The following is a 12,531-nucleotide window of genomic DNA, read 5'->3' as shown; positions in this document are numbered from 1 at the left end:
AGTAGAACGCCAGAGGACATGACAAGGCAAAAACCATGTTCTGTTCCTTAATTGTACTCTTATGGTTCCTTAGCTACTTACATTTGTCAAAATCCATCAATTGTAAGCTTAAAATGAGGGACTTTTATGTGAATTATACTTTAGTGTATCACACCTTGATAAAGCTGATTTTTACAAAAATCCAAACATATCCAAAGTTCTTTAAAATACATGATTCCATCATAATTGATCACAGAAATTTTGTAAGATTCATATTTATTTGGGGGGTAGGCAGGAAATGTACTTAAACAAATGCACACATATGTACATACAAAGCCAGACTGATAGAAATGTAGAAACTGTGGGGATTTTTAGGTCTAGAGATTACTAGAGGTGTAGAGAGCTGTGTCAATTTGAACCTGGAATTCTCTTCACCGGGAATTGGGGAAATAGTTCATGCATTTTCTATTGTTTGACTCCTCAAACCCCAAAGGTCCCCCTTGAAGAGTCAGTAAGGATGTCGAAGTGATCTTCTCCAAACCACCACTATTTACTATGGCCTGGAAAACACCAAAAGATACTTATACATCTTTTCACTGCACATCATTTCATAATTTTGTATTGAAGTGTTTCCTCAGACAGCATGCTGTAGAGAAAAGTTGTGCTCAGTATAAAGAACTTATATGCTCCCACTGGAAAATGCAAGAATGGTAAAGAAGTTGTTTTTCCCTAAAAGGCCGTTCCCACAGATGAAGATACTATCTATGTTTCCTTTAAAGGTTCAGAGACTCCGGCATTTTGAACTCATCTGGAACTCTATGTAATGAATCAAATCAGCAAGGAACTCCAAAGATAATATAACACCTCCATCCCAAACACACACACATACACACATACACACACACACACACACACACACATACAAATATATAAACACAGACTACCTTAATTGTTCAAATTGGACATACTGGGTTTTCATATTCCTACTGGCTCATTCTTTTGGAGCTGACTTTAATCATTCCTGATATTTAAGCTAGCACACAACTTTTTCACAGCAGTAATAATAATATCTATTATTATTATAATTAATAATAATTATTATTTTTAAAACAATCCCTCTCCCTACAAGGAAGTTTTATTAAACACTGTCACACAGATGAAAGATTATAGCTCTCCTGTATGCCAACTCACAGCACAATAGGGGAACCATCAAGAAAAATATTATCAAGCACCACTGAAACTGACTCAAGCCTGACACTGTCTAGCATCCTTTACAGCTTCCAGCACCAAGGGGTTTCTAGAAACTTCCCTGTGCTCCCTGTTTGAGTATGAAAAGCTGCCAGGAAGGCCGCTTTTGAAAATCTGCTGATCTAAGGGCCTGTCTCAAGTACTGGCTTTGAGGACATTTTCCAGGAAGTGGCCCCCTCGGTGACTGTCTGAAGCCAGCAATCAAGATAAGAGTATTTTAGTGAGTGGAAGAGACACCTGGTGACGATGTGATGTTTGGGGCAGGCCAGGAAGGAATTGTTGAGATCAGCATTTAAGACATGTGGCTAATAGTACAAGCAGCTACTCTCAGGGGAGTCTGCGAGAGAGAGAAAGGATTAATGACCTCTGAGATTTCTTCTTTTTCCACTCTTTTCCTGAAATGCCAAAGCATGGGACTAGTTATCAATCAAAGAGAGTGAAATACATCAGTGGATGGATTCGCTTTGCTACAGTGACAGCCAGCTCCACTTTTGAATACTCTCTGAAAACAATTTTTACTGCGCAATGCTGGAGAAAGCCAACAAATAATAAACCTGTCTCGGAACTCACTAAGTGCTCGTAAATACAAAAGCTGGCCTTGCAGCTGCAAAGGGAAGCCATTCCTAAGTTTGAGACATTTTCCATGCTTAATCATTGCGTCTGATAGCCATCCTTGTTCCGGGCTGTGAACTCTTATCTTCTTCAGCTCCTTGGGAATGGAGCCTGTTTGCTCCTTTTAACCAAGTAAGAGCCTAGAGTGGAGGAGGTACACACATCAGAAGAGTTTGAGCTCTTTCTATTTGCTCACCTATGTAGAGTTTACACACCAGAAACTTTGCCTCTTACTCAAAACCTATATGGAATTATGCTTATCACTCATTTTTCCTGAGAAAATTTCAAAAGCAATAGAAATCCACACAATGACAACTGTGGACCACTGAGTTCTGCCCAAGGGCTCCTGGGTCTGGTTCATGGTGGCGGGAGGGGCGGGGATTGCTAGAGGAGGCTTTCTGTAATCCTTGCTCAGTAAAAAGTAATTCTCATTATACCACAGCCCCAGAAGACTGTCTCTGTCTGTCCAATTTTTCTCTGTCTTGTCTGTTCTTCTGTAAAATGATCAAACAAAGAGCGGTAGAGAAGGGAGATGCGTTCTCACACAAACCCTAACTGGAGACAAGCAGAGTTCCACTAGGGACCATTATGCTGAGTGGATATTTTTCAACAAGATCAAGTCACTTTAGTGATATGCCAAGACGCCAACTTTGAGAATGGATTCTTCAAAGGAAGACAGGAAACTGCCTGCCAGATACTTCGGAAAGACTCGCTGTGAAAAGGAACAAGAACGGTTCCAACGGAGGGGGAAGCAATGGTGTTTCTAATTAAGGTAAAGCTTCTAGGTTTTCAGGAGGTTCCCATTTCCTGAGAGGAGCCAGGTCACACATTTGCTGTTGAGAGATGAATAAGTTACTGGATTTGGAAGTGACAGCTAGAAACATATGCACCTTAGAAAGGTGTTTTTCAGTAGCAAGAGGTGCTATGTTAAATAAGCTGTCTTTTTCAAAAATAGTTTTCCCATACCTCTGCTGCCTAGGTGCCACTCCTCTGGTCCTCCTTTGTGATGTTAATACACATCTTGTTGGGTGTTTTCTTTCAGTTTACCTTTTGCTGAGCCACAATTTGCAGTTCTTTTCAAAAGAAATACCTCCCTCAACCATCTCTGAAAAAATAGTAGGTAATTTTGATGATTTGTTAGTATGGTTAAGCAATCATTTCCATTTCCCACATGGAAGTCCTGGGTTTAAAAAACAGTAGTTCACACCTGCAATCGTAGTTATTCAGGAGAGAACTTAGGATCATGGTTCAAAGCCACCCACGGCAGGAAGTTCCATCAGACTCATCTTCAATTTATCATCCAAAAGCTAGGAGGAGAGCTGTAGCTCAAATGTTAAAAGCAGTAGCCTTGAGAAAAAAAAAAGCTCAGAGACAGAATTCAAACCCCAGAATCAGATCAGCATGCACACACACAAATACACACACACACACACACACACACACACACACACACACACACACACACAAACAAATAGATTTCTGACAGGAAAGATAAGGAATTAAACTACTTATGGCTTCTTTCCTGCTAACATGCAACAGTATGTACAAAGTAGAAAGACTTTTTGCAGCTAGAGAACAATAACCTAACAAAAATGTAAAAGTGGCTTATTTTCATTGAATCATTTTCAGGGAATGGTTTAATAAATGAATACTCAGCTTCAGCAAATATTCGACCACAGGCATGTGCTTCTGTAGTAGAACTCATGTTGTTTCCCCAGACTGTCTATGAATATAGGAGTTTATACACTCACCGATAGTATATCATCTCACTAGAAGAAAAATGAAATACAGCTATATTATACCAAAATCATACTCATGTGGCAATCCCTAAATCAAAAACCATATTTACTCAACATCTGTTTATGACCTGTTAGTTGTTGAAGCCAAAACATAAACATGAATTTACACTTAAATTCTATTAACATCTTATCAGTCTAAATCCAAGTCAACTCTGCCTTTAAATGTTATCCATCACTTGATAAGATTTTACAATCTCTACTGATTTTTTGACATCTTTGACAACAACTATGCTTTGTGATCTCTTTGTTTCATCTCTGCATATTTATTTTATTATATATATAGTAATGAGGGGGAAGTCTGTAAGATACCAGCTACATCAAGGCAGTGTTTTGCCCAAGAACTGCAGTGGGTTACAATAATTTGTAACAAAGTCTAGCAAATTCTTCTGAACAGGTCAAGAGAGTAACAATAGCTTCAACTCTGTGGGTCATAGTGTTCTGTTGCAACTCCTCAGATTTGCTTTGTGGCATGAAAATAAACATACATAAACAGTACATGAATGAATATGCATCTGTATACTAATAAAAATAATTTCATTTTTGGAACTAGTATAGACTGGCTAGGAGCCAAATAGTTTGCTGACTACTGGTACGTAAGTTATTTGGCTGCTGGTTCACTGGGCTAGTCTCACACTAAATAACTCCACTATAACTGTCATGATCTCCTTCCTAACTGTTTTGGAAATATAGCAACCAGATATCCATCTTTGGTCCTCTGCTCTAATTCTTGAATTAGATATCTAGTGACATATGATAATAAATCACATCAAAATATAATACTTTAAAACAACAGTTATTGATTACCATTCATAATCATGGGAGGGATCTGTGCTCAGTAGAGCCTTTCACACATGATATTAGAGATATGGGCATGGGGCAGTTTCACTGAGCATGATGGTTCATTTACCTGCAGGCATCTGGTGCCAGCTAGTCTGGGCTTTATCACAAGCAGGGTTATTCTTCACACAGTCTGTCACATGGCTTGAGTATCATAAAAAGCAAGGGCTACTTATTTGTCATAATCAGTAGAAACCTTGGGCTCTCCTAGCAGAGATTCACAATAGAACAAAATCTAGATACATAAGGCCATATAGTATGATGCTAAATCTAAGGACCTCCAGAATATAGAAACAAAAGCCATATAATGAATGATTGTTGTCCTTAATGTACTATGTTATCTCTCATCTCTTTTGCTGTCCCTTGGTTATCTCATATTGTTATAATATTTCACTTTGTTATCTGATATATTTTATATATGCTTAATTGGTTATTTAAAATTGGATAGTTAAGGGGGGAATTCAAGATGAACAGGAGGGAGGAAAATGGGGACCATGACATGAGAAAGGGTATCAATATTTGTGAAGTAATGTACCTTCTAGCTGATGAATATAATGTAGCCCTTCTATTAATTACAATAGAAATATATGAAAAAAGCAAGGGCTAGGTTCCAAAAATATAAAAATACAAAATGGTATGCAAAGATGTATAGCATTGTATCTTCTATGCATATTGATCAAAGAAAATTCAGGGCAAACAGATAGGTGGAGGGAAAATAGGCTCCACCTTTCCAGGAAAATGACAGAATTTGCACCTATATTTTATTCATTACAATGCTCATCTCTACCTCGCCCCACCGCCAGATCTTCATGTATATGTTACCTTGTTAGAAAAGCCAGTTCTGGCCAAATTTCTGCTTAATTCTACTATATTTGTCTTATTACACATAGGTAATATGTATATACAGATATGTACAAATCTATATGTAACATACATTTATATATGCATATACACATATCTGTAAATATATATATACGTGTATGTGTATGTGTATTTACTTGTTTTTAATTTCCTCAGGAGGTTTTTGTTCACTTTGCCTATTTATTGATTTGTTTTGTCCATTCACTATTTTATTTCTTTTATTGTCAGGAAAATGTATAGAGGGGTTACAGTTACATTTGTCAGATGAGAGGTGTATAACTTCTCGCACACTGATATCCCTTCTCATGTTTTGTCCCTGTTTCTTTCTCTACTCCACCTACTTCTTTACTAATTCTTACTATAAAAAAGAGCATTGGCTACTATTTTTCTGATTGAAGTTTCTATATGCTTTTCACCAAGCCAGCTGTGGAAGAAAATAAACTCATTACAAACATGTCTGCTCTCAAAAAAAAATCTTCAGCCTAAAACTGAAACCTACTTAATTTGGATTTGGTACTGTGGAGCCCAAACTCCAATAATATGGAATGCACAATATATGAATAACCTTTACAGTGCTCAGAAATGAAATAGATGTGCCATTTATTCCTATGAGGGAGAAAATTGTGTCCAATCCTCTGCAGTGATGGTGGCTTTCAGAACTGTGGGAACAGAAATGTGAAACTCATTTCCAGCTTCAACCATTCAGAGAAGGACAACTTATTATCATTGCCTAGACTGCTAAATAGGAATATTTACCAGGCATCTTCCATATATACTAAAATTTTTGAACTAAAGGATCTTCAAGATACAAAATATGATCATCTTTGTTTATACACCTTCTTGTCATTTACTCTAAGGTTTTTGCCTTGAGATGTGTGTGTGTGTGTGTGTGTGTGTGTGTGTGTGTGTGTGTGTGTGTGTGAGAGAGAGAGAGAGAGAGAGAGAGAGAGAGAGAGAGAGAGAAGCAAGACTGAATACTCTGAATATCCTATACAATAAAATGACTCAAAAATAAAGTAACTCGAACAAGGTAAAAATTTTTTTCCCTCTGATATAATAGCCGTTAGATTGACTGTCAGTCCAAGGAAATGAGGGGTACCTTCACCTTAAAGCTTTCTAGAAACAGGACCAGTACTTGGTCCGATGACCAATGGATAATCAGTATGGACGGATGATAGATAATCACCATGAAAAAAAAGTCAAACATTTTTAGACCTACATCATCAAAGAGGAGCAAAATGAAACAAAAGCCAAACCAAGAGGGCACAGATGATCAAATTACCTCACGAGAGGAGAATCTCATTTTGAACTTCAAATGAACAACTACTATATTAAATGGGTATATGTGATAGCCACGTTTTAATGGTTTTTGTATTATGCATAAAAACTAAAACATTTTCCTTTAAAGGAAGTATTCATTGATGAATATAACATCACTTGGAAAAATTTTTGCAAAAGAATATAAGAATCAATTATGTATATTCCAACAAAATGTTCAAGAGAAAAATGAAAATATTCTAAGAGCATGAAAGTGGATTACAAACCAAATGCAAATTAAAGTTATCAAATCATCCACCTAGATATACCTTTGTATTTGATGACAAGTTTTACATTTCCATTTTTAACAACAAATAATTCTATATTAGAAAATTATGTATAATGGGACCAAATTACTATTTATTGAAAGTTGTTCTTTTGTTTTAAGTCAAATTATTTTTGAAACTGGATGAGATCAAATAATGTTCTGTTCCTACAGCTTTAGAAACTACTGAGAAAATAAGAGGATAAGGATTTAAAAAAAAGAAAAGAAGCTAAATGAATTAATATTAACTGGTCATGATAAATATATATTATCACCATTCATTAACTAACCAGATTTGGTGGATGTCGTAGCTAAGTATACAAGAAGTAGAGATTGGAAACATGGTTAAAATCAAATGTGAGCAAAAAGTTCATGAGACTCAATCTCAACAAACAACCCAGGTATAATGATTCAAGTCTATAATCACAGCTATGCAGGAGACATAGGTAGATGTATCATGGTAAGTGACTAGCTGTGGGAAAAATATAATACTTTATCTCCAAATAACTGAAGCAAAAAGAGCTAGAGGTATTGCTCCTGAGCCTCTGCAGATATGAGACACTGGTTCACCTGTTAGTACCACCAACATATAAACAAGACCAAGGAAAGAAACAAACAAATCAGAATTACTTCTCTAAGGAAGATACCTTTCAGATGTTATATATTTAAAGTCTAGGTAAAAAAGAATTAGCTAAGAAAAATTATCCTTGCTGCCATTCCTTAAATTTTTCTGGCATTTCTATTAGTACTTCTTAATCATCTTTAAGTATTTGTACAAAGGAATTGCCATTTAACAAAGAAGTTTATGAATAGTATAATGCATCGTGACCAGTGTCACCAGTTTCAGTTAGTATTTTACTTGAACAAATATGATAAGTGGAAGGAAGTCATATAGGATTTGACTTCCCTTTAGGAGATTAGATAAAGCTAAACAACCACCTGGATTCATAAGAAAAATGGGCCCAATGCTTCTATAAAACACCAGATAAATAAATATTTAAAGTTCTGTGGGTCATAAACACTTGTTTTCATCTATGTCCTTTTAAAAATATAAAATGTATGTTTAGGTTTGCCTTAAAAATAAGCCAAGGGACATTTTTTTATTTTGCCCCTCTTGGCTCTAAATCATTAGCCATACGTTTTGGTGTGAATATGAAAATGTCCCCCACAGACACATGGGTTGAATATTTTGTTCCTAGTTGTAGACATTATTTTGGGAGGTTATGGAAACTTCAGGAGATGGGATCTAGTTGAAGGAAGTAGTTCACCAGAGTTGTCTTGAAAGGTTACACATTACCCCTTATCTCTTCTTCAGTGGCTGCTTCCTGGCTACCCCCATAAGGTGAAGAGCTGCCTCTTCTACAAATTTCCACTGTCATGATGCTTTGCCACATACCTCTGGTCCAGAATCAGTGGAGCCAAGGACTGTGAGGTGCAGTCTCTGAAACTGTGAGCTCAAGTAGATCTTTCCTCCATTAAGTTTTCTCAGGGGCTATGTTACAGCAAGGTACTATTTAGTTCATTTATTCCTCCTCTATACGAGGTAGGTAATTTCTTGTGTTCAAATATAATTTGTGTTTTCCTAAAATTCTCATGTCCATCTCTTTACATTTCTTCATGACTTTTTTAACAAGCTTAAAAGTATATTCATGAGGTTTTAAAGTGTACCAAGAGTGTATGGAAGGCTGTTCATCTTATAGTAGACAGAAATCAGACACTCAAGAAGGGTCTAGAGGCAGGGTGGGGTCTTTCTAACTTTAACTCACCTGTTTACTATCAAAGAACAGCCTTTGATTTTACTATTACAGTTTAATACATAGCAAGGATGCCAAAGCACATGCATACATGTAATTTGTGGTGGCATTGAAGGAAAAGTAAATCTACTACACAACTCCCAAACTCAGTGATTTTCCTAGGATCACATGGCTACTACATGGTAGTAGGAATTCCAGCAAAGCCAGAATTTGCAACTTCCTTCTCCCTTTAAGTCTAATCTTCTCTACTTATGCTTTGGAATTTCTAGACCTGCTCACCTTTTCAGAGGCCTTATGGTTTATAACCTGCAGAACAGGTAGCATCTGTTGCTCATCTGATTTCATAGGGTTCAAAGCTAAAGATGATTTATACATTTTCAAATAATTAGGGAAAAATAATCAAAGAAAACAAAGTATGTAAATTATACATAATACAAATTTTATTATCTATGAAATAGCTCTATGGTAAAATAGCAATATTCATTTATGTATTGCTTGTACTTGTTTTAGTACATCAGTGGTAGTTTTGGCTAGGTTGTAAAAGAGAGTTTATGGCTTAGAGAACTTAAATATTTACTATCTGGTCCCTTATACAAAAAAATATGCTGAACTCAAGCATATATTACTGATGATTCATGCTCTGTCTTCATATTCATCCTAAAGTACTTCTAAGTATTTATTTGTTGTGTTTAATTATACTTAAGTTCTCTGTTTTAGAAAAAAAGGAAAAAAAATTTCCTTTCTTGGTCATTTGTTCTCTTCCCAAATCAAGCTTTACTCATGTCTAACTGTCTAATTGATCATGAGAAATCTCAAGATTCCTGCAATATTTCCTCACTTTCCCCTTCTTCATTCACACACGCCATCTCTATAGCAAATAAGCTTGCACTAATACCATTCTGGAATATATTTGACTCCGTCTTGTATCCTCAGAAACATTATGCAATTGACCATGTTTTCCCACTCTGGAGGAAGTCATTTCCTTTGCTCCTTTGTGTAAAAATGCACCCCATTCCCCCAAATTTTCTTTCCACCTTATAATTTTTCCCCCTACCACCTCTATATTCCTCTTACCAGAATTTAGGTAGTATAAATTCCTCAGGCCTTAGGTCCTCTTTCTCTTTCCCAGTCTCTACACTCTCAAGGCATGTTGTAGAATTCATAATTTCAATTCCTACCTATAAGCAAATAACCTACAAATTTATATTTCCAGTACATAAATCCAATTTGATATCAGATATTAAATGTCTCAATTGAGCATATGCATAACCAAATTACCTATCGGAAAACAATTGTTTCTTGACCACTCCATTCCTAAGTTCAGATGCTGAATTAATTGACAACAAATTAATGTGGAAATAGTATTTGGGATTTAAATATGAATTCAAGTAGAAAATAAATCAAATAAAGTAAATGGAGTAAGACCAGAGACAAATAGATGAACTTTTCTCTCTATTATGTACTCTTGATTTCTCTTCATTATTTATAATATAAAAATATTACTCATAAAAGAAAATAATAGTATGTGAATTAATGCACCTTCTATCTGGCAAATATCATGTAACCCTTTTATTAATTACAATAAAAATTTTAAAAAAGAAAATAATAAAAATATTAATATACAAGAGAAACATCTATGTACTAATGTTTTAGCACCACTATTTACAATAGCCAAGGGATGGAACCAGCCCAATTGTTCAATAACTGATGAATGATTAGATAAAGAAATGTGAGATATCACACAACACAATCATACACACATGCACACACATATACGTGCATGCTTGTATGTGAATGTCTACAAACTTACACAATAGAGTATTATTCAGTCTAAAGAAGAATAAAATATCATTTGTAGGAAATGGAAGAAATTGGAGATACCACCTTAAGCCAGCTAAGCTAAATCACAGAAAGACAAGCATGACATTTTCACCCATTTGTATGAAATTAATAACAATAATAATAATAATAATAAATATGTGGTTGTATAAGAAAGGCTTTTGGAGAAGGAAACCAGCAGATTGGAGGAGTGAGAAAAGAGAGGAGAGAATAAAGAGAATGAATATAGTATGTAATTGAATACATATATATTACAGGAGAAATACATTTGATTAAATATGTATATGAAAATAGCATAATAAAATACTTTAAAAAAGAAGAGATGAAAGGAAAGGTAGTTGAGAATGTTTGTAAAGTAATGCACCTTCCATCTGGTGAATATAATGTAACCCTTCTATTAAGTACAATAAAAAAATTAAATAAATAAATACTTATTGGTTAATTTTGAAAAAAAAGAACAAGCAATACAGAGAAGATGAATGATCAAAGCACATCATATGCAAGAATATAAAGAGCACAGTGAAACCCCTTTGTACAATTAATTCATGCTGATAAGAAACAAAAGTGGACTTAATTCAAATGTAAAAATCTAAAAGGATGCCTAGCTACTCAGGAAGCTGAGATCTGAGGATCAAGTTTCAAAGCCAGCTTGGGCAGTAAAGTCCCTGAGAGTTTTATCTCCAATTAACCACTAGAAAACAAGAAGTGGGCTGTGGCTCAAGGGGTAGGACAATAACTTTGAGCTGAATAGCTCAGGGGCAATGCCTGGGCCCAGAGTTCAAATCCCATGACTGACCAAAGGAAAAAAAAAATCTAAAAGGGCCAGATTTAAAAGATCTAGGAAGTAAGAACCACAGAGAAACAAGAAAATAGAGAAACTAAAAACAATTTGGAAAGCTAGTTACATTTTCAGGTATACAAACATTATCATCAAAATTATGATCCTTAATATATCTCTCATAAAACAGACTATAAGAAAATGCTCAAAAATTCTTTCCATGCACTGGTGTCAAAAATACAACAGACTCACAACACATGTGTCATTTCACATCCCACAACATCAACAATTCCAGTTAATTGTCTTCAGCTTCAGAAGAAATGTCTTCAAATGAAATGATGTGAGAGAGGAAGCCTTACATATTATAGATCTGTTTATGCAATCCATGCAATGCACAGAGTTCAATCGACAACCCCCTCCTGTGCTGGCTATGACTTGTCAGGAAAATGTAGCATTTATCTGTAATCTTTAGTTGTGGTAAGCCCCTCCATAAAGCTCAGCAAATGCACAATCCCTGTCTTATGTTCTCATGCTATGTTCTCTCTTATGATCTCAAGAATATCTTTGCAGCTGAAGAGGGAGAAAAAAAATAATTAGACCTATCTATGTAATAGCTTTTCATCATAAATATCTACTTAAAATTTGAGGACTGTTTAATGTGAAAGTGCACCTGCTATGACTAGTCATTTTCTTTTTTTTCCATTTAGTTTAGCATGTCCAATAGCCTACTTCCACTATATAAACAAGCCTAAAATTTAATATTTCAGTATCCACCCAAAGAACAGTTTAAATCACATGGGGTTTATAAGCCACTTACTTCTATCTCACTCCGAACAGATAGTTGGCCAAAGTTTACTGCTTATTTTCATGATGAGATTACTTTATAAAACATCAGCCTGATATAATTCATGAACAATATCAGTTGTTAGAATATTTTGCCTTATGTTGAATTGACATTTGCTTTTTTTTTTTTTTACTCTGTTGGTCCTGGTAAGATTTGATATCTACAATAACATAGACAAATTTACTCTGGTATTATGATGATGATGATGATGATGATGATGATGATGATGATGATTATTTGGTTGATTGGTTAGTTGGCTTATAGTGTGCTTGCACATTACACTTCAAATATTTAAATTCAACTACACTGTCGATTTTTTTTCTTTCTACAATCAGTTAAATAAACCAATTTTATACCTTTGATTTTAGTTAGTTGGTCATAGAGCTTGAAGTCAGAGC

Source organism: Megascapheus bottae, chromosome 20 (genome assembly GCF_031878675.1).
Source record: "Megascapheus bottae isolate mThoBot1 chromosome 20, mThoBot2.hap1, whole genome shotgun sequence".
Classification (NCBI taxonomy): Eukaryota; Metazoa; Chordata; class Mammalia; order Rodentia; family Geomyidae; genus Megascapheus; species Megascapheus bottae.
The sequence above is the reverse complement of the archived record's forward strand: the minus strand, read 5'-3'. Positions refer to the sequence as shown.